This window comes from Bufo gargarizans, chromosome 3, assembly GCF_014858855.1.
Source record: "Bufo gargarizans isolate SCDJY-AF-19 chromosome 3, ASM1485885v1, whole genome shotgun sequence".
In the NCBI taxonomy this organism is placed as follows: domain Eukaryota; kingdom Metazoa; phylum Chordata; class Amphibia; order Anura; family Bufonidae; genus Bufo; species Bufo gargarizans.
Window position 1 is genome coordinate 159,877,832 of NC_058082.1, and position 24,248 is coordinate 159,902,079.

The 24,248-nt window shown below is 46.8% G+C and overlaps 1 protein-coding gene across 1 annotated transcript in view; it reads right to left on the reverse strand.

Annotated features, from left to right (window-relative positions):
- SPATS2 (spermatogenesis associated serine rich 2) overlaps positions 1 to 24,248 on the reverse strand; it is a 94,107-nt gene that overhangs the window by 64,265 nt on the left and 5,594 nt on the right. The window lies entirely within an intron of this gene.

Sequence of the window (24,248 nt, forward strand, 5' to 3'; positions counted from 1 at the left end):
ATTAGATCCGACAGGGTTTCATCTATCGGCAAACTGGTATAAAAAAAAATGTAGCAATCACTTTTAATACCTCAAATGGTATAATATGCGGGACTACCAAAAACAAGCTGTACAATTCAAAAGGAGGCTCTAGTGTCCGGTTGGGTGCCTATAGCCTGGATACAAGATAAGGTTGGGCATGGAGGGGAATCTGGTGACACATTTGCCCACCGAGGCTGCAGCTGGGCCTTTAGATCCCACACACTGATGGGTTACCAAAGCTGGCGTCCCAGCAGGTCATAAAGATGCTCAATTCACAATAAATCTGGCAAATGGAGAGGCTAAGGAAGTGTTGCAGTGTCTGGGCGAGCATTATTCTGCTGAAAAATGCCAGTTGGAAGCCCTGCCATAAGAGGTAACACATGTGGCTGCAGGATATATACATACATACGATTGAAAATAGTGTGCGAGAAGAAGGCACAATATGCTCACCAGTGTTGGGTCTCAGCTCCTTCGCTCACCGACCGCCTCATTTGGGTCCCTCCCGCCCCCCGCTATCAAAATCTGCTTTGATATTGCTGCAGGGCTGACTTGTACCCAGGGGTGCAACTACCATAGCGGCAGACCATGCGACTGCTATGGGACCTAGTCTTAGTTGGGATCATCTCCTCTTCTACTGGGGGTGAAAACTTGGTCAGGACTCTACCCTCTAGTCTAAAATAACAACTTTTAGCAAATGAAGCAGTGGAAACAATGGCCCAAAGGTCACTGAAAGGGGTTTAGACGGAAACCCTTCTGTTCTGGGTGGAGGAAGGGGGGGCGGGGGAAGCTGGTTTGATCCTTGCTATGGGGCCCTTACTTCTCTATGTAGGCCAATGCTTGTACCCCTTTTGTCATGTGATCAACTGACATGACAAGGGGTGCAGGTCACTGCTGTGGCCAGTCATTGGCTTTAATTGTATTAGCAGATACTGAGTGGGGTACCTGAGTAAGGCAACCAAGGCTGGGAAGCGAAGGAAAAAGGGACTCCGCACTGGGGAGCTGGCGAGTATGCTTCCCTTTGCAGGTCTGCTTAGAAAGGCAGGGTGCCAACCACCTCTTTGCTTATAGCAAAGTATTCTTCGCTTTGCAGGTGTGGTCAGGAGGGAAGGGGCTTGCCATAAAAACCCCAAAGGTGACCAACCTATTTAAGGGTGCTGTCTGGCCTAGGAGCAGATATCTCCTGTCCCCTCAACATAAAAAAAAAAAAAAAAAAAACACACACACACACACACACACACACACACACACACACCTCACTCCCCTGTTCATGGCAGGACTAGGGAGTGGCTTTGTTCCTCGACCACTGCGACGGCCTGGGACTGGAGAAATGATGATTTTTTTAGTTAGTTAATTTGTTATGTTGAGGGAGACAGGGGATGACCCCAGAGGGGTTGTCAGTAGAGATAAGCGAATTTCATGTTATGAAATTTGTTCACGCTTCGTTTAGTGGTAAAAGCAGAATTGCGTTAAGGATTCCGTTACCACGGACCATAACGCAATTCTATGAAGGAATGCATAATAGAATGCCTTTAGAGGCATTCCGTCATAATAAAATACTATGGCCTGCATAACGGATGCGTCCTCTAAAGGCATTCTGTTATGCATTCCATCATAGAATTGCGTTATGGTCCGTGGTAACGCCTGTGTCGTGCACATTTGCGAACCTGTACCTGGCGGTATTCGAAGAGACATACATATTCTCGGTGGGTAACTCCTTCCTGCGGTTGATACATTTATTTTTACGCTATGTCGACGATATTTTCCTGGTCTAGTCGTGTGGCGAGGAGTCGTGTCTCAAATTCGTGGACTACCTTAACGCGCACAACCGAATGAACATGCAATTCACCCTCAATTTTGGGGGTGAGTTGCTTGACTTTCTGGATGTGCGCGTCGTAGCTAAGGATGGTGTACTACATACCACGGGCTTTCGTAAGCCGACTGCGACTAACTCGCTGCTCCATCAGACCAGTTTTTATCCGCCGTCGGTGTAGGGAGCCGTCCCATACAGACAATTTGTCAGTTTGCGGAGGAGCAACGACACTGACGCCAGGTTTTACAGGCAAGCGAATGAGCTTAGTAGCCGGTTGCTGGACCGGGGTTACCCGCCGAGAGTAGTCTCAGCAGCCCTACAGCTGCACTCGATTGGAACTCATTGCTGGCTGAGAAGGACAGGAGTATTGAACAACCTCGTTTTGCCTTCGCATTTAAATACAGCCCCGCCGCAGACATTATTAAGCGGGTCATAAATGAAAATTGGGATCTGTTGAAAGGGGATCCAGCTTTGAGCAATCTCACTAGACAGCGACCATTGGTCACGTTCAGAAAGTGTCCAACTCTTAAAGATAAGTTGGTCAATAGTGTACTCCACAAATCACAGGTGGAGACTTGGCTCACGAGCAAAAAGTCAAGAGGAAACTAGAAGTGTGGGCATTGCTCTTTTAGTGCATTAAATGTGTGTAGCAAGTGGCTACACATAGGAGGAGTTAAACACGTTGTGCGGGATTTTATAACTTGCCGTACACCCTATGTTGTTTTTTGTCCGTGTAAGAGATTTTATATTAGCAAAACAATTCGTCCACTTTTTGAGCGAATACGAGAACATGTCAATTCTATCCGTTCAGGTAAGGGATGTCCCCCGCTTGATTGACCATATCAGAGCTGCGCATGGTGGTCGTCCGCGTTGTCTTTCCTTTGCGGGAGTGGAACAGGTTCTACCCATCCCTAGGGGAGGGGATCGACACCCGCTGCTCCTGCAGAGGGAAGCAAGGTGGATTTTACTCACCAGAGCCACCGGACCAGCGGGGCTGAACGATAGAAATGACATGTCCGTATTGCTTTAAGATTCGAAGTAGGACACCAGGAAACCCATTTGTATTGAGCCTTGTCAAGTTAAGATTTTTGGACCCCTTACGAGATGGACCCTCTTGTATAGCAATTGCTTTTATATGCTACATGAATTAGTACTATTGAACAGCGATATGCAATATATGAGTATGTTAATATGGACTATGAAGATTGAATTAACCATTGGTATTGATTTGCATGTGTCTGTTCTCTTCACATGTATGGTTTTAACAACACTAACGGTTGCTGATGGCTTCGGCTGTGGGGCGTCACTTCTATAAAGCGCAACATTGGGCGATGATGTCTATAGCAGCCAGAAGAAGCGCGATAGTACGCGCGAAACAGCCGTAGTCGCTAATCATCTTCAATAGTTTGTCCGCCCCAGCACCCCTTCCACTATTGTCCTGAAGAAGGAAGAATAAAGAGATACATATTCGCTACTTCGGTGAGTGCCGCACGATCCTTTGTTATCTTCTCTATATGCCGCATGCAAATCTGCTTTTACCACCAAACGAAGCATGAACGAATTTCAAAATATGAAATTCGCTCATCTCTAGTTGTCAGCCCCAAGACAGGACTACCCCTTTGATTCTTCTTTTATTATAATATTTGCTTTTGGGCTTCGTTCATTCACATTTTTTAGGGCCTATTGAAAATGCCACGAGCATCATGTGCCATTTATAAGCGTTTTTTGGTGGGTTTTCTTTCTGCTCATATTCTTGACATGACTTCTGACACATGTCCATAAGAAACACCTAAAAAAAATTGCCATGCCTAGAGCATGCTATGTTATAAAGAATAAAAAGGTGAGAAAAAGCTACAAAACATAACATTTTAATAAAATTAATATTTCCTGCATTAGCTTACAGCAGACATCTGGCCACCGTTTTTTTTTTTTTTTGTTTCATCAGAATTAAAAATAAAATAAAAATGTTGTCTAAAAATGTCATGTACAAGACCACCCAAAAGAGAAAAAAGAAGCCTCTGACATTTATTGGAAACCTGGTGACGGTTTCAGTAACTGATCAGGCAGATAGACCAGGTCAACAGCGGGGAGCCCCAGGAGGCTCTGCAGCAGCTCTGCTCTGTAACAGGATTGGAGAATTCCAAATAATCACACATGGTTTATCAGTCACCAGACGAAAGAATAGCAGATTTCACAAAAATGCTGCTAAAACTTAGCCGAAATCTGCTACTTAAAAGGATTTCATAAACACCACTGGAGATTTATCAGAGAGCGAGATTTTGTTCTTCGGCTTAAACAACAAAGTCAACGTCTTGTGGCAACATCTGGCTAATTGGCTTTTGAGTAAAGCTGTCCCTAAACGCGCTATTTTCAGCTTGTTGATCGAGTGCTGGAAAAGAAGCTTGGCATAAATATAATGCCATTGTAAACACTGGTCGGCAACACGATGCATGGCACCTGAAAAACAATCTTTTTCTCAGACTCCTTGGCACCCGGAATAGGAGGACGCTCTCAGGCAGCAATATCCTCTCCAAGTACATGGCCACCAGAACAGTAGCAAATAGCCAGAAGATGAAATGCTGGATCAGATACGCTCCTGTAGATCTTCACCATTTGTACTCTAAGGCTACTTTCACACTAGAGTTCGTCGGTCCGCTCGTGAGCTCCGTTTGAAGGAGCTCACGAGCGGACCCGAACGCCTCCGTCCAGCCCTGATGGAGTCTGAATGGAGCGGATACGCTCAGACTGCATCAGTCTGGCGGCGTTCAGCCTCCGCTCCGCTCGCCTCCGCACGGACAGGCGGACAGCTGAACGCTGCTTGCAGCGTTCAGCTGTCCGCCTGGCCGTGCGGATCCGTTCAGAATTACAATGTAAGTCAATGGGAACGGATCCGCTTGAAGATGACACCATATGGCTCAATCTTCAAGCGGATCCGTCCCCCATTGACTTTACATTGAAAGTCTGAACGGATCCGCTCAGGCATCTTGCGCACTTAGAAATTTTTCTAAGTTATTAATGCAGACGGATCCGTACTGAACGGAGCCTCCGTCTGCATTAATATGATCGGATCCGTTCAGAACAGAGCCGATCAAGCGCAAGTGTGAAAGTAGCCTAACCCGGTTTTATCACGAGAACAAATTACTCTGGTTCATTTTCATCTCGTATGTAACATCGACTGCTGCTGTATCCAACCAAACCCATGATGTACTTCCTTTCAGCACCACCCTTAAAGGGGTTGTCTCACTTGGCACAATAATAGTTATGTTCAATATAGCCCCCTAGGAAACAACATACGTTATGTTTCAAAACTGCCTCCTCTCCTAGATAATCCTCATCTTGAAGCCCTTTATAGGATGCTCATTATCAGACCGTAACGGTCCTGCAGTGGTGGCCGCGTCTGCTCATTGGGAAGTAAAGGGCCTGTATGGAGGCCGGGATCACATGCGCATTTGGTCCCTCCAGTCCCAGCCAGCCACCTCGTATATGCTGTGTTGAACAGCTACCGGCAATGTAAGAAGCCTCGGAGCAGTTCAACACAAGAAAAAACAGCTACAGGCATTGGGGGGGGGGAGACTAACCTATTACATGTGCAGGATCTAGGCCGTCTGCTGTGATACATGACAGCTGCCCTTTAACCCGTGACCAGGGGGGCGAGGGACTGGCACAGACAGCTCTGTAATAATCAAGTGAGGTGTGACCGCCCCCAGATTGAACTGGAAGTGCACAGCTACAGATGCAGGCTAATTGCATGGTGAGACAATCCCTTTAACGCTCAGCTAGTTTACAGCTCCTCCCACCAGCTAGTTACATAGACGCTCCCCTATCACTGCTCCGCCCATGGACATAACATCACAGGAAATAAGAGCTGCATGGACATGGTCATGTGACCACAGCCCAGAACGGGAGATAGCAGCAATAAAGGGAAAGAAACATTACATAACTACAGCTACTTTCATGAATTGGTGCAGTTAATGGGTAGGAGCACTCCTAGGAATACTCGTTCACTATAATTGCCCCATGTAAATATGCTGCTGACTACCTGATGTGCGAGCAAGTAATCATTCAATGGGATTTTGATACTGATGGCCTTGTCCACAAAACAGTCCATTGATATCTGATTGGAAGTGATCCAACACCAAGCACCCCAGCCAATCAGCTGTTTGAAGAGGCTGTGGTGCTCCGATGAGTGGTGTGGCCTCCTCATTGCTTACCAAGCGCAGTGCCATACATTGAATAGTGGCTGCACTTGGTATTGCAGCCCAGGTCCGCATAGGCAATGTGTCCGATGAACATGACATCACTGGCCTAGGATGGAGCGCCAAGGCCTCTAAACCATTGATCAGCGGGGTTGCTGAGAGCTGGACCCCCACTTATCAGATACTGATGACGTATACCGAGAACTGAAAACCTTGTTAATAAAAACACCAGAAATAATCATTTGCTGTCAGCAAAGCATCCTGCATGAACAGGGACCTGCAAGCAAGACTGTTCACACCAGTCACATGATCCCCTCAGACTTTTTAAAACATCCATGCATCTAAATTTAGGCGTTTAGTTTAGGCGCACAGACTGCCGGACACTGACCCTTATTTATGAAGAGGCATGTGCCGCATCATAAATTAGGCCCATCCACCAGCAGCACAGGGGCTATCATAGACCTTTGTAAAAAGCCATTCTTTGTTAAAGGACCCCAATGAATCTGCATGGGGACAGGCGACTGCAGTAGCACTCACTCATTCCCATACAAAGGGGATGGGTGCTGCATGTAAATGCAGCTTGGCCCCCTGCTCGAGGATGAACAGTTTGTTTTAAGGACCTTCAATGTTTACGTAGAGGTATGGCCACCCTAATAAACGACTACAGGATCAGACTACTCCAGGAATTGTTTGAGGTCTGTAACCATGGAGCAGAAGCTGCACCAATCCTTTCTGCAGAGGAGCTGCATACACAAAAATTCCTAATTTAAGGCCATGTACACTTTTGCTCCATTGCATCTAATAATAAATATTCCACTGTGCGCTTACCTAGACTACATACAACAAACTGCACACAAGGCCCTTTCTTTAGATGCTTTGCTCCCACATGTTGAGTTTCTAAAGAACAAATGGAGATCTAATAAATGTAATTGGCCTCTATGGAGATCCTCACAAACACTAAATACTTGCTTCTACGGAAACAGGGGCGTTAGCACCTCCAGAGCACTACCGCAAGTGGCACCAAAAAACAAACAAAAAAACCACACACACACACACACACACACACACACACATCAAAAACGTGCAAGCGTTTTTTGTAACACATGTTTTTATGCTGCGTTTTCAGCCTGGGGGGGGGTTGTTAGTTTCTGATCGGTGGGGGTCTGACACCCAGGAAGGCACTGGTGCTACTGAGCGCCACAGTTTACCCTAGGCCAGTCACATTCATCAGTCACATGGCCTAGGTGCAGCTCAGTCCCAGCCACTATACAATGTGCAGCGCTGTGATTGGTGAGCTGGGAGAAGGAGTAACCCTGCTTTCACACCTGAGCGTTTCTCAAACGCGTGTTTTTTGTAATAGTAAACGCGCGTTTGTGTGATTGACTGCGGTGTCCTATGGCCACAAACGCGCGTCAAAACGCCCCAAAGAAGCTCAAGTACTTGATTATGCGTCGGGCGTTTTACAGCGCGATCGTACGCGCTGTAAAACGCCCAGGTGAGAACCATTCCCATAGGGAAGCATTGGTTTTCATGTGTTGAGCGTTTTACAGCGCGTTTGAACGCGCTGTAAAACGCTCAGGTGTGAACTTAGGGTTAGGGTACTTTCACACTTGCGGCAGGACGGATCCGACAGGCTGTTTACCGGGTCGGATCAGTCCTTCCGCTATTTCACCGTGCCACCGCTCAGTCCCCATTGACTATAAAGGGGGGCAGAGCTCCGGAGCAGTACGACAGTTCGCGGTGAGAGGCCGTCGGACTAAAAAGTCGGACATGCAGGACTTTTAGTCCGGTGGCCTTTCGCAGTGCACAGCCGTGCTGCGCCGGAGCTCCGCCCCCGTCCCCATTATAGCCAATGGGGACGGAGCTGCGGTCCGGCGGCACAACAAAATAGCAGGACGGACGGATCCGACAGGGTGAACAGCCTGTCGGATCCCTCCTGCCGCAAGTGTGAAAGTACTCTAAAAAGGGGTCTTGTAACTTTATTTTTACACCCAATATCTAGGAGTGCCAGCTGTACATGCAATGTTGCAAAACGTTTCATGCATATTTCTACAAAAGACTTTTTGGTCTTGAGTGGTGCATCAGCGCAACCTATGTAGAATCCCTGCTGATCGCACCATTATAAAGGGTTGTCCGGGCTTTTACTATTGATAACCTAGCCTCAGATCGTCAGGGGTCTTTGCTATAGACAGCAGCGGTGGACGGGAAGAGAGACAGGAGACGGCATGTGCTGTCTCATATAGCTAACTGGTTTTCGGATAGGTTATCAATAGTAAAAGCCCGGACAACACCTTTAATCCTGGCACAGGTGGCAGGGACTGAACAGATCCCACACAGACATACTGCTCCAGATCAATGCGGATCACCACTGACTGCCAAGCTCCCACTGTATGGTTGGCCAGAAACTAGATGGCACATTTTACAATGTCTAGGTGCAATCACTTCACTAGATTTGGGCCACTGTGCCTCCTTCTGCACAATGAGTACCTGTAATGGGTTCCCCAAATGCAGAAGAGCCAGCTTCTCTCATACGGAGCCCTGTGTTCAGTGGTTTTAGTGACAAGGAACTGGTGGGTTCAGTTCACTGTCAGTACAGCATTCAACTGTCTGTGTGGCAGAGGTCTGTGTTGCGTATGTGACTGCCCAAAAAAGCAGACGCCCGCACCCAGAAGCGCACTGTACCACCAAACTCTCCATGCAAGTCAACTTTTCCCTTTGTGGAAAAAGCACATTCCGAATGCTAAATTCCTGAAACTGCATTTTTGTCCTATCCCTGGTGGATAACCACTGAGGCACCAGGATCCGACCAAGGACAACATCTGCATGTAGTTTGCATGTTCTCATCTTTGTGTGGGTTTCCTCCCATACTCCTAAGACATAATGATTTCGATTGCGAGCCCCTGTCAATGCCGCAAGATGAAAACAGAATCACCAATCCATCGTGTTTGATTTCTCCTAGGCCCGAAAACTAGGTAGGACTCGAATCATCACACTGATAAGTGTAGTGCTCCTCTGCAGACATCTTTATTCAGGCCCATCAATAGAACAATAGTTATAACTTATGTTATCCTAAGGGCTGTATTACACCAACAGATTATCTGACCAATTTCTGTCCAATCAGACCAATAGTAGGAGTGTGTAACTGGACATCTGACCAATGATTGGTCAGAAAATCTGTCAGATAATCTGTTGGTGTAATACAGCCCTAATACTACTAATCTACTATTACACTAGCAGATGACATCTTCCCTTCACAGCAGCAGTAAGCTAAGAATGGATTCCTCCTCAATACAAAAGTACTGCCAAAATGAAAATAAAAACAGCCAAAAATTCTTAAAAATATAGTTTTTACGAACATCCACAGGAGCTCTGTTGGAGACAACAAGCAATGATAATGTCTGCAAAGTGCTGCAGAATACAAGGGGTGTTCAATAAGGTATCTACCCGAATATGAAAACAACATTTTCTGAGAAGATTTAAACTTATTACTTTTCAGTGTAATCCCCTTTGACTTCAATAGACTTATTCCACTTCACCAGTGGTCAGATGCCCTCAGAATAGGAGACTTCTTGCTGTTGCAGGAACCCTGTTATCGCCTCATCATCAGGGAATTGTTGCCCATGCAGATATATCTTCAAGTTCCCGGAAGAGAAAGTAATCACTCGGAGCCAGGTCTGGACTGTAAGGTGGATGGTTAAAGGGTTTGTCCGCTTTTTACTAATGGATCATAAATAAATATCAGATCGGCAGCGGTCTGACATCTGGCACCCTTGCCGATCAGCTGTTTGAAAGAAGGCAGCGCTCATATGAGTGCTGCCTTCTCTGCTCTGTTTACCTGCTTGCCGCAGAAGTTGCAGTGGTGAGCAGGCGTAATTACAAGTATGGCGTCCCCATTCACTTCTATGGAACAGCTCCTTTCTATGCACTTGGACAGGAACCTATGGCTTTTTCAGTTCCTGTGAATTTTCCAATGCCAAGATATAGTTTGTGCGCTTTCACCATGTGCTAGATTAATTTGCATTACCAACATTTTTATTTCTATAGAAGTGACAGGAAATAAGGAGTTGACCCAACTGTTTCGCAAATCTACACTTAGAATTAGGGATCGAACGATATTACATTTTTTAGAGCCGATACCAACAATCTGTGAACTTTCAGGCCGATAGCCAATAATTTATACTGATATTCTGCGCATTTTCATTTTTGAAAAAACAAAATTCCTACACAAATCTGCTGAAAATGAACATGTTTATTGTTAACGTGTAGCTTTTTTTTGTAAAATCTTTCCTTTTCATTTATACGTAATATTTTGGCGGGTTTTCCTTTTTTTTTTTTTTTTTTACTTACTTTTAGCCCCCTCAGGGGCTAGAACCCTTGTCCTATTCACCCTGAGAGCTCTATCACAGTAGCGTCCTGGCTGCCATGATAACCGATCGGAGCCCCAGGATTACACTGCTGGGGCGCCGATCAGAAGCTGCCACTGCCACCAGTGAGGAGGAGGGTACCCTGTGGCCACTGCCACCAATGATTAATACTGGGGCGGGGCGCACTGTGCCACCAATGTTTTTGATACTGAGATTGGAGAAGATAACTCGCCCATTAATTCATATACAGAAGGCGGGTGCTGGCTGCAGAATCATATAGCCGCACCCAACCTCTGAGCAGTAGCTGCGATCTGCAGCAGTTAACCCCTCAGGTGTGGCAGCGGTTAACTGCCACGGATGGCAGCTACTTGTCAGAGGTTGGGTGCGGCTATATGATTCTGCAGCCAGCTCCCATCGCCTGTTGAATTTGAATGAATGAGTTAACATCATTGGTGGCGCAGTGGCCACAGCTCCTCCCTCCTTTCATTGGCGGCAGCGGTGGCACAGGGGGTAGGGAGACACTGCTTCCTTCTCCCCTGTCCTGCTGAGGGAACACAGATCACGCTGACAGCAGCACTATCCTTGTTCCCGATTCGTTATCGGCAAAATAGATGCAGATACCGATAACTTTGAAAATTCAGAATATCGGCCGATAATATATCTGTAAAACCGATAATCGGTCGGTCTCTACTTAGAATGATTTTCTTCAGCTGTAACAATCCAATAGTAAGCTCCCTGGGCTGCGGTAATTGCCCACCTCCGTGCCCCGCAGACACATCAGCAGGCAAGAAGTAACCAGTGTGTGCAGATGGGCTGACAAGGAGGCCGTGGGGAAGCACAATCCAGGGGGCCGATAACACTCACTTATGCAATTTCCCAATAAGCAACTAATCAAATGTGAAGCTGCACAATAAATTATGGATTAGGAGCACAATACAGTGTAATCCAGGACCCAGCCATTGCAGGATAGAATCTTCCAATGTACGATTAGCAGATTATATAGGGATTAGCAATTAAATGGATATGGAATAGAGATCGTAAAAAGACTGTCTTATTCAGCGCGTTTCTTCCTTTTTAAAGCCACTAAGGGGGGGGGGGGGGGGGGGGGAAATGAGAAATTGCTCAGCCTTGTGCTCCCTCCACCCCTACGCTCCCATTCAATAAGCATGACTGGGAACACATCGCTCCTGTCTGACTGAGCAGGAAAGCTGAAACCGGAGGCACAGACTCCCCAGCCGCACAAAGGAGGCTTGTCTGCCACTGGCCAGTCTACCTGAAAATAATCCCAGCTGTGTCACAGGGGCTAAGACAAGTTCAAAAGGAAAGCAACTTTCCTCAGCCTGCTATCTGTTGGAATTCCCAGCGCGTTTTAGAACCATCAGGCAGAATATTTGCTCTTGGCAGCCCGGGGAGGCACGACTAGTGGAAAGGATTAGCGAACGATGACAGCACGCAGTATAAAAATATGGAGTTAAATGGCAGAAATCTTTTCCAGAGGAGCTCACAGTGGAGAATCTTGGCAGCCGGCAGTTCTTGTCTGCGTGGCAGTTTGCAGGATAGTGAGGAAGGCGCTACGACTCCACAACAGGTAGACAAAGAGCCACAGCAAAAGCAGAGGATTTACCCAAGCAACACAGGGGAAGCCTTTGCCGCTTTCTACATCGTTAACGGAAAAGACTACAAAGGCCAAGTTAGGCTACTTTCACACTAGCGTTCGTCGGTCCGCTCGTGAGCTCCGTTTGAAGGGGCTCACGAGCGGACCCGAACGCTTCCGTCCAGCGCTGATGCAGTCTGAATGGATGCGGATCCGCTCAGACTGCATCAGTCTGGCGGCGTTCAGCCTCCGCTCCGCTCGCCTCCGCACAGACAGGCGGACAGCTGAACGCTGCTTGCAGCGTTCGGGTGTCCGCCTGGCCGTGCGGATCCGTCCAGACTTACAATGTAAGTCAATGGGGACGGATCCGTTTGAAGATGCCACAATATGGCTCAATCTTCAAGCGGATCCGTCCCCCATTGACTTTACATTGAAAGTCTGGACGGATCCGTCCGAGGCTATTTTCACACTTAGCTTTTATATGCTAATATAATGCAGACGGATCCGTTCTGAACGGAGCCTCCGTCTGCATTATTATGATCGGATCCGTTCAGAACGGATCCGATCGAACGCTAGTGTGAAAGTAGCCTAAGGCCCCTTTCACACGAGCAAGTTTTCCGGGCGGGTGCAATGCATGACGTGAACGCATAGCACCCGCACTGAATCCTGACCCATTCGTTTTTGAATGGGTCTGTGCACAGGAGCGGGGGTTTTTCCACGCAGTTCTGCGTTGCGTGAAAAAATGCAGCATGTTCTATATTCTATGTTTTTCACGCAGCCCTGGCTCCATAGAAGTGAACGGGTCTTCAATTAAAAACGCATTGCTTCTGGAAGCAAGTGTGGATGCAACGCGTTTTTCACTAATGGTTGCTAAGAGATGTTGTTTGTAAACCTTCGGTTTTTTTAACACGCGCATCAAAAAAATGAACAACTGAACGCAATCGCAGACAAAACTGACTGAACTTGTTTCACTGAACGCACCCTGAATGCATCCGGACCTAATCAGTCACGCTCGTGTGAAAGAGGCCTAAAGGATCCAGAATTACAAAGTTCAGCTGCCTCCAAAAAGCACCACATTTTAATGAAAAGGGGCCTGGCAGGTGGCAGAAAAAGTCTGTTGTGCTTGGTATTGCAGATTAGTCCCATTCACTTCAATGGGGCTGAGCTGTGCTTAGGCATGCAACGGATGAACGTTACGTCACTGGCCTAAGAAAAGGCTGCGGTGCTCACAGGGCGCTGCAGCCTCTTCAGACAGCAGATTGGTGGGGATGCAGGAAGTCAGCCCCCCACAGATCAGATACTGATACAGTGATAGACACTTTAACCACTTCAACCCCGCTAGCTGAAACCCCCTTAATGACCAGGCCACTTTTTACACTTCTGCACTACACTACTTTCACCGTTTATCGCTCGGTCATGCAACTTACCACCCAAATGAATTTTACCTCCTTTTCTGCTCACTAATAGAGCTTTCATTTGGTGGTATTTCATTGCTGCTGACATTTTTACTTTTTTGTTATTAATCGAAATGTAACGATTTTTTTTGCAAAAAAAAAAAAAAAAAAAAAAAAAAGACCTTTTTCACTTTCAGTTGTAAAATTTAGCAAAAAAAATGACATCCATATATAAATTTTTCGCTAAATTTATTGTTCTACATGTCTTTGATAAAAAAAAAAAAAAAAAAAATGGTTTGGGTAAAAGTTATAGCGTTTACAAACTATGGTACAAAAATGTGAATTTCCGCTTTTTGAAGCAGCACTGACTTTCTGAGCACCTGTCATGTTTCCTGAGGTTCTACAATGCCCAAACAGTAGAAAACCCCCACAAATGACCCCATTTCGGAAAGTAGACACCCTAAGGTATTCGCTGATGGGCATAGTGAGTTCATAGAACTTTTTATTTTTTGTCACAAGTTAGCGGAATATGATGATTTTTTTTATTTATTTTTTTCTTACAAAGTCTCATATTCCACTAACTTGTGACAAAAAATAAAAACTTCCATGAACTCACTATGCCCATCACAAAATACCTTGGGGTGTCTTCTTTCCAAAATGTGGTCACTTGTGGCGTAGTTATACTGCCCTGGCAATTTAGGGGCCCATATGTGTGAGAAGTAGTTTGCAATCAAAAAGGTGCACTTTGGGACGTGGGTCCCTTTGCCCACCTAGGCTGCAAAAAGGTGTCACACATGTGGTATCGCCGTACTCAGAAGAAGTTGGGGAATGTGTTTTGGGGTGTCATTTTACATATACCCATGCTGGGTGAGAGAAATATCTTGGCAAAAGACAACTTTTCCAATATTTTTATACAAAGTTGGCATTTGACCAAGATATTTATCTCACCCAGCATGGGTATATGTAAAATGACACCCCAAAACACATTCCCCAACTTCTCCTGAGTACGGCGATACCAGATGTGTGACACTTTTTTGCAGCCAAGGTGGGCAAAGGGGCACATATTCCAAAGTGCACCTTTCGCATTTCGCAGGCCATTTTTTACACATTTTGATTGCAAACGACTTCTCACACATATGGGCCCCTAAATTGCCAGGGCAGTATAACTACGCCACAAGTGAACCCATTTTGGAAAGAAGACACCCCAAGGTATTCCCGTGAGGGGCATGGCGAGTTCCTAGAATTTTTTATTTTTTGTCACAAGTTAGTGGAATATGAGACTTTGTAAGAAAAAAGAAAAAAAAAAATCATAATTTTCCGCTAACTTGCGACAGAAAATTATACATTATAGGAACTCGCCATGCCCCTCACGGAATACCTTGGGGTGTCTTCTTTCCAAAATGGGGTCACTTGTGGGGTAGTTATACTGCCCTGGCATTCTAGGGGCCCTAATGTGTGGTAAGTAGTTTGAAATCAAACTGTAAAAAATGACCTGTGAAATCCTAAAGGTGCTCTTTGGAATGTGTGCCCCTTTGCCCACCTAGGCGGCAAAAAAGTGTCACACATCTGGTATCGCCGTACTCAGGAGAAGTTGGGGAATGTGTTTTGGGGTGTCATTTTACATATACCCATGCTGGGTGAGAGAAATATCTTGGCAAAAGACAACTTTTCCCATTTTTTTTATACAAAGTTGGCATTTGACCAAGATATTATCTCACCCAGCATGGGTATATGTAAAATGACACCCCAAAACACATTCCCCAACTTCTCCTGAGTACGGCGATACCAGATGTGTGACACTTTTTTGCAGCCTAGATGCGCAAAGCGGCCCAAATTCCTTTTAGGAGGGCATTTTTTAGACATTTGGATCCCAGACTTCTTCTCACGCTTCTGGGCCCCTAAAAAGCCAGGGCAGTATAAATACCCCACATGTGACCCCATTTTGGAAAGAAGACACCCCAAGGTATTCAATGAGAGGCACGGCGAGTTCATAGAATTATTTTTTTTTGGCACAAGTTAGCGGAAATTTTTTATATTTTTTTGTATTTTCTCACAAAGTCTCCCTTTCCGCTAACTTGGGACAAAAATTTCAATCTTTCATGGACTCAATATGCCCCTCACGGAATACCTTGGGGTGTCTTCTTTCCGAAATGGGGTCACATGTGGGGTATTTATACTGCCCTGGCATTTTAGGGGCCCGAAAGCGTGAGAAGAAGTTTGGAATATAAATGTCTAAAAAAATTTACGCATTTGGATTCCGTGAGGGGTATGGTGAGTTCATGTGAGATTTTATTTTTTGACACAAGTTAGTGAAATATGAGACTTCGTAAGAAAAAACAAAAACAAAAAACTATTTTCGCTAACTTGGGCCCAAAAAAAATGTCTGAATGGAGCCTTACAGGGGGTGATCAATGACAGGGGGGGTGATCAGGGAATCTATATGGGTGATCACCCGCCTGTCATTGATCACCCGCCTGTCATTGATCACCCCCCTGTAAGGCTCCATTCAGACGTCCGTATGCGTTTTGCGGATCCGATCCATGTATCCGTGGATCCATAAAAATCATACGGACGTCTGAACGGAGCCTGACAGGGGGATGATCAATGACAGGGGGGGGGGGTGTAATCAATGACAGGGGGGGGGGTGTAATCAATGACAGGGGGGGGGGGTGTAATCAATGACAGGGGGGGGGTGTAATCAATGACAGGGGGGGGTGTAATCAATGACAGGGGGGGGGTGTAATCAATGACAGGGGGGGGGGTGTAATCAATGACAGGGGGGGGGGTGTAATCAATGACAGGGGGGGGGGTGTAATCAATGACAGGGGGGGGGGGTGTAATCAATGACAGGGGGGGGGGTGTAATCAATGACAGGGGGGGGGGTGTAATCAATGACAGGGGGGGGGGGGGGTGGTGATGTAGTGTAGTGTTTTGTGGTACTTTACACAGCTACGTGTGTCCTCTGGTGGTCGATCCAAACAAAAGGGACCACCAGAGGACCAGGTAGCAGGTATATTAGACGCTGTTATCAAAACAGCGTCTAATATACCTGTTAGGGGTTAAAAAAAAAAATCACATCTCCAGCCTGCCAGCGAACGATCGCCGCTGGCAGGCTGGAGATCCACTCGCTTACCTTGCGATCCTGTGAACACACGCGCCTGTGTGCGCGCGTTCACAGGAAATCACGGCTCTCGCTAGATGACGCGTATATGCGTGACTCTGCGCAGAGCTGCCGCCTCCGGACCGCAGATCTGCATTAGGCGGTCCGGAGGCGGTTAAAGAGGACCCTTCACCTGAAAATTAAAGTTAAACTAAAGATATAGCCTTACTTACATGCCCCCGGTATTGCTTATTCAGTCATTTTTCAATCAGTGCCCCACGGAATATCTGCCGCCTTGTATGCTAATGAGCCATTCGGCTCAACTGGGCGGGCCTTCAAAAGTTCTCCCGGGCGTGTCATTCTTCTCCCTGGCACAGAGCGCATCCAATCAGCATGCTCCGCTCTTAGCGAGGGAGAAGAAGCTCCAGTTCTCGCGAGATTCGCGAGAACTGGAGCAATTTCATCCATCCGGAGCCATCTCGCGAGAACTGGAGCATCTTCTTCCTGGCTAAGAGCAGAGCGTGCTGATTGGATGCGCTCCGTGCCAGGGAGAAGAATGACACGCCCGGGAGAACTTTTGAAGGCCCGCCCAGTTGAGCCGAAAGGCTCATTTGCATACAAGACGGCAAATATTCCGGGGGCAGCGCGGAGAAACGGGGGCACTGATTGAAAAATGAATGACTGAATAAGCAATACCGGGGGCATGTAAGTAAGGCTATATCTTTAGTTTAACTTTAATTTTCAGGTGAAAGGTCCTCTTTAAATGTTCTGTACATGTCCTGCTGCCTGTCAGTGCCCTTTATAACCATATGGCAGTGCCCAAGAGGCTCAGGAGTTCTAGCCCTACATCAAATATGACTGCTGTGCCATAGTAGATGAGGATTACAGTGTGGACTTTCTGCCAAAATCTCTAAAATTCGGTATTCAACACAAGTGGATGGGGTATTTTATAAACGCCAGTGGGTGTTTGTCTGCACTGCAGAATAATAAGGAGCATGTCCAATCTTGCAGATTAAGGCCTCATGTACACAACGATCATAAATCACGAATCCCAGCCATGTGCATGCCGCCATTTTTTTTATTTATTAAACTCCTGTAGAAATCTCCCATCTTTGTCTGCAAAACCGACAAGAATAGGACATGTTCTCTCTTTTGTGGGGCCAGGGAACAGACATACGAACGCGGTCCACATCATATTTGCAAAAAGATGCAGATCGAATGCGGACATAAGAATATGTTACATAGTTAATACGGTTGAAAAAAAAAAAAAAGACAAGGGATTGGTGGGGACACGAATCCCAGAAGGAAGTGAGACTTTCTACACGTTTTCATAAGCATTAGGCCTCATGCACACGGACGTTTTTTTTCACGGTCCGCAAAACGGGGTTCCGTTGGTCCGTGATCCGTGACCGTTTTTCCGTCTGTGGGTCTTCCTTGATTTTTGGAGGATCCACGGACATGAAAAAAAAGTCATTTTGGTGTCCGCCTGGCCGTGCGGAGCCAAACGGATCCGTCCTGAATTACAATGCAAGTCAATGGGGACGGATCCGTTTGATGTTGACACAATATGGTGCCATTTCAAACGGATCCGTCCCCATTGACTTTCAATGTAAAGTCTGGAGTTCTGTTATACCATCGGATTGGAGTTTTCTCCAATCCGATGGTATATTTTAACTTGTAGCGTCCCCATCACCATGGGAACGCCTCTATGTTAGAATATACTGTCGGATATGAGCTACATCGTGAAACTCATTTCCGACAGTATATTCTAACACAGAGGCGTTCCCATGGTGATGGAGACGCTTCAGGTTAGAATATACAAAAAAAACTGTGTACATGACTGTCCCCTGCTGCCTGGCAGGTGCTGCCAGGCAGCAGGGGGCAGACCCCCCTACCCCCCCCCTGTTTTTAACTCATTGGTGGCCAGTGGGCCCCCCCTCCCCTGTTGTTAACTCGTTGGTGGCCAGTGTGCGCACCCCCCTCCCTCCCTCCCTCTATTGTTTTAATACATTGGGGCCAGTGTGCGCACCCCCCCAACCCCCCCCCCCCCCCTCCCTCCCTCTATTGTAATCATCATCGGTGGCAGCGGAGTAGAAGATTTTCATACTTACCTGGCTGCTGGCTGCTGCGATCTCTGTGTCCGGCCGGGAGCTCCTCCTACTGGTAAGTGACAGGTCTGTGCGGCGCATTGCTGTCACTTACCAGTAGGAGGAGCTCCCGGCCGGACGCAGACATCGCAGCAGCCAGCAGCCAGGTAAGTATGAAAATCTTCCACTCCGCTGCCACCGATGATGATTACAATAGAGGGAGGGAGGGGGGGGGGGGCGCGCGCACACTGGCCCCAATGTATTAAAACAATAGAGGGAGGGAGGGAGGGGGGGTTGGGGGGGCGCGCGCACACTGGCCCCAATGTATTAAAACTATAGAGGGAGGGAGGGGGGGTTGGGGGGGTTGGGGGGGCGCGCGCACACTGGCCCCAATGTATTAAAACAATAGAGGGAGGGAGGGAGGGAGGGGGGTGCGCACACTGGCCACCAACGAGTTAACAAGGGGGGGGGGGCCGCACAATGATATTCAAACTGGGGAGGGGGGGGGGGGGGGTCTGCCCCCTGCTGCCTGGCAGCCCTGATCTCTTACAGGGGGATATGATGGGGTTAATTGTACTATCATATCCCCCTGTAAGAGATCGGGTGCTGCCAGGCAGCAGGGGGCAGTCTTGTACAAAGTTTGCAGTGTATTCTAACTAGAAGCGTCCCCATCACCATGGGAACGCTTCTGTGTTAGAATATACTGTCGGAAATGAGTTTTCACGAAGTGAAAACTTAGATCAGAAAAAGCTTTTATGCAGACGGATCTTCAGATCCGTCTGTATGAAAGCAACCTACGGCCACGGATCACGGACACGGATGCCAATCTTGTGTGCATCCGTGTTCTTTCACGGACCCATTGACTTGAATGGGCCCATGAACCGTTGGCCGTGAAAAAAATAGGACAGGTCATATTTTTTTCACGGCCAGGAAACACGGCTCACGGATGCGGCTGCCAAACGGTGCATTTTCCGATTTTTCCACGGACCCATTGAAAGTCAATGGGTCCGTGAAAAAAAACTGAAAACGGCACAACGGCCACGGATGCACACAACGGTCGTGTGCATGAGGCCTTAATGTTTTTTTACTTTTAAAGAATTCGTCTAAGCCCTTTTTGAAACTGTCCACTGTTCCTGCTGTGACCACGTCCGGAGGTGCCTATTCCACAGATTCACAGTTCTTACAGTAAAGAAGCTTTGACACTTCCGGAGACTGAACTTTTTCCTCTCCAATTGGAGGCAGTGCCCCCTTGTCTTTTGAGCACATTTTACATGGAACAGTTTTTCGCCGTATTTTTTGTATAGTCCATTTATATACTGGTACAGGTTAATCATTTCCCCCCTAAGGCCTCTTTCACACTTGCGTTGTTCAGATCCGGCGTGTACTCCTCTTGCCGGAATTACACGCCGGATCCGGAAAAAACGCAAGTGAACTGAAAGCATTTGAAGACGGATCCGTCTTCAAAATGCGTTCAGTGTTACTATAGCAGCCAGGACGATATTAAAGTCCTGGTTGCCATAGTAGTAGTGGGGAGCGGTATACACACAGTCCGTGCGGCTCCCGGGGCGCTCCAGAATGACGTCAGAGCGCCCCATGCGCATGGATGATGTGCCATGCGATCACGTGATCCATGCGCTTGGGGCGCCCTGACGTCACTCTGAAGCGCCCCGGGAGCCCCACGGACGGTAAGTATACTGCTCCCCACTACACTTTACCATGGCTGCCAGGACTTTAGCGTCCTGGCAGCCATGGTAACCATTCAGAAAAAGCTAAACGTCGGATCCGGCAATGCGCCGAAACGATGTTTAGCTTAAGGCCGGATCCAGATCAATGCCTTTCAATGGGCATTAATTCCGGATCCGGCCTTGCGGCAAGTGTTCAGGATTTTTGGCCGGAGCAAAAAGCGCAGCATGCTGCGGTATTTTCTCCGGCCAAAAAACGTTCCGGTCCGGAACTGAAGACATCCTGATGCATCCTGAACGGATTTCTCTCCATTCAGAATGCATTAGGATAAAACTGATCAGGATTCTTCCGGCATAGAGCCCCGACGACGGAACTCTATGCCGGAAGAAAAGAACGCAAGTGTGAAAGAGCCCTTAGACGTCTCTTTTCAAGACTAAATAAATTAAATTCTTTTCATCTTTCTTCAAAACTAAGACCCTCCATGCCTCTTGGTCGTGTGCATGAGGCTTAACGGCCACTTAAACAGACTAATCTTTTGCGGATCCACTAACGCGCACACTGCACATCTAAGGCAATAATTCTGCCGCTCTGTTCCGTGGCCCCGCCCCAAAAATATAGCATGCCCGTTTTGCGGATAAGAATAGGCATTTCATAAAAAACGGAACAGTCGTGTGCATGAGGCCAAAAATAAAATCAGGATTTTTTTTAAGACCTTGCGACTCCTTTAGGGTACGGCTACATGGTCGCAGCTGGGCTCGCTGAGTAGCGGGGACCCCACAGAAATGAATAGGATTGCTGCACCTGTCACAAGAAATCCAGCAGTGTTGGATTTCTTTCAACGGTCGTGGCAATCCCATTCATTTCCATGGGATAACTGCTAGTCAGCAATCCTGGCCATGACCCAACCAGTGTCACCGTACCCTTAGGCTACATGTACACAGCAGTGTAATTTAGGCTACATGCACACGACTGTATGCGTTTTGCAGTCGGCAAATTGCAGATCCTAAAAAAATATGACATCGTATGCCATCCGTTAGTTTTTTTTTAGCGGATCCATTGTAGCAATGCCTAAAATGGACAAGAATAGGACATGTTCTATATATTTTTTTTTTTGCAGGGCTATGGAACGGACATACTGATGCGGACAGCACACGGTGTGCTGTCCGCATTTTTTGCAGACTCATTAAAATTAAGGGGTCTGCATCCTATCCGGAAAGGACACGGAAACAAACAACGTTCGTGTGCATGGCATATAGCCTAATGCTGGTTTTCTGCATGGATCCAGATTTTGCCAAGTTTCCACACAAAACCTGTGGAAAATCTGCATGTTACATGTGGGTTGTACCATGGATTTCACCCTATTCACTGTGAAAGGGTAAACTCTGCGATGAAAGTCCACACAACCAATCGATAAGCTGCAGATTTCAAAATCCAAACTGCAGCTCAATTTACACACATTTCTGATTTATGAAAATATAATCTACTTAGCTGGCATTGTATTACGTGCAAGTAGCCTTCTGCGCTATTACACTGCCGGGCATGTGGCTGTGTAGTAACACATTATACAGCATTACAGAACTTTGCTAATGCCAGTAACCTGCACGCCCATGTGAAGGAAATGGCAGGTACCTACAGCTGCTGAGCAAGCAGATTCCATAATTAGATATCAACTACTGCAAGGAAACCTGTGTCTGGATATTATTTTCTCTTCCAGAGGTAGATGGCTAGTGTCCACCATGGCAGGGCTGGTGAAATCCAAGGAGATGGTGGCTGCTGGCACCTAACTTTTAGAGCTATTTTCTATCCAAGTCAATAAAACTTTGTATTATGTGGCTACTAGAAGACATCTGGTTGATAAGATTTATAAGACTGTTGTCACCCTTGCTTTACATATAAAGCAGACATTCTGTAGAGCTTCAAAAGCCGTCTCCAAAAGAGGCTCACAATCTAAATTCCCCATCAGAATGTCATTGGAGTGGAGAGAAACCGGAGCACAAACATGGGAGGAACATAAAAACTCCATGCGGATGTTGTCCTTGGTCGGATCTAAGGGTACCTTCACACTTGCGTTAAAGTTTTCCGGTAATGCGTTCCGTCCTACGGGCTCAATACCGGAAAATAACTAATCAGTTTTATCCTAATGCATTCTGAATGGAGAGCAATCCGTTCAGGACGCATCAGGATGTCTTCAGTTCAGTCCTTTCAAGGTATTTGGACGGAGGGGGGAAAAAAAAAAAAAAAAAAAAAAAAAAAAAGCAGCAGGCTGCATTTTTCTCTCCGTCCAGAATTCTGGAATATGTGCTGGCATTAATTTCCATTGAAATGTATTAGTTCCGGATCCGGTATTAAAATTGCCGCATTGACGGATCCGTTCTTCCGGGCTGCGCATGCGTAGACCTTTAAAAATGTGAAAATAATAAATACCGGATCCGTTTTTCCGGATGGCACCGGACAGATGGATCCGATATTGCAATGCATTTGTGAGACGGATCCGTCTACAAATGGGATCAGTTTGCATACAGATTCCGGCGACGGAACTGCCTGCTGGAATCCAGCAACGCAAGTGTGGAAGGTGTGAAAGTACGCTAACCACTCCATTAGCCATTGAATTCCTTCCAAAAAAAATAAATAAAAATGGGCCAACAAATCAGTATGGTGTCGTAAACCTTCACATACTTTTGGTATTAGGACTTCATTGTAGCCAATGCAAGGCATCCATTTTCTTTCCAGAAGTCACGATGCCAGAATGAGGAAGAATGTGGCTGGGGGGCTCGGCAGCCATAAATTCATAGGTTATTACAGCAAAGTGACAGCCTGGGAACCTAGCATGAAAAACTGTAACTGTGGGAGGGGGGGAATATTCTGTCACTATTGTTGCGTAACAAAGTCACAAAGTATGGTGTGGTAGGTATATTGGTGGCAGAAATTGAGACTTTTTGAGCTTCAACACTTTTGTAAAGTAGTTAGAAAGGAGGCAGGGCCTCCCGCAGCCTGCCAGACTTACTATAACTGGCGCAAGTTACAGCTCAAGTCTATGCCAACCCCTAACTGAAAAAATATACACTGTACACACATTGGGGGCACTGGTCTCCCACCTATGGCTCTCTGTCAATCAGAACCCTATCAAGGAATGAAAGGAATGATGGAAGTAGTAGTTTCAGAACTGCTGGAGGTTCTGGGGGGGGGGTTCTTCTGGCGTCATATTGCAATAACCAGACAACAACATTGTAATATTTAACTTATTCCCTAGTCACACAGGATAACCAATGAGGGGGAAATGTTATCATCGTAAGTGTGTTTGAAGTTAGTTTTAACATTGGAATTGCTATGCTAACTTGCACCAAATTTATGGACGCAGCACATGGATTTTATAGGTTCAGGATAAGGCCTCTTTCACACTAGCGTGTGAGCCCCATTGCAGTATTTCGGCACGCAAAACACGAGCACAGTCCGCGGGGCAGCCGCAGCGGACCCATTCACTTGAATCAGTCCATGATCCTGCCGTTTTGCAAAAAGATAGGACATGTCCTATCTTTTTGCGGAACGGAAGTACGGGACGAAACCCTACGGAAGCACCCCGTAGTGCTTCCGTAGGGTTCCGTTTCACACCATTCCGCATCTCTTGATTTGCGGACCCATTCAAGTTAATGGGTCCAGACCTGTGATGCGGAATGCCCATGGAACGCCACCCGTGTATTGCAGATCCGCAAATGCGGTCCGCAATACGGCAATGGGGCGCACACGCCAGTGTGAAAGAGGCCTAAGTGTAATGTTTGATAAATGTCCCTATAAGTGTCTTATTGATGGGTGTCCAAAGCCGCTGCTGAGCAAAGTAGCTGCACAATCCATTCAAAGTCTACAGGACTGCCAAGGATGGCTATCTCCAGCAGTTCCATTGCATCTGACCACCACTCTATTCAACCAAGGACACAGGAACTCCTTTCTTATAATCAGTGGGTCCCAGCGGTCAAACCGCCACCAGACATTTAGGCCTCATGC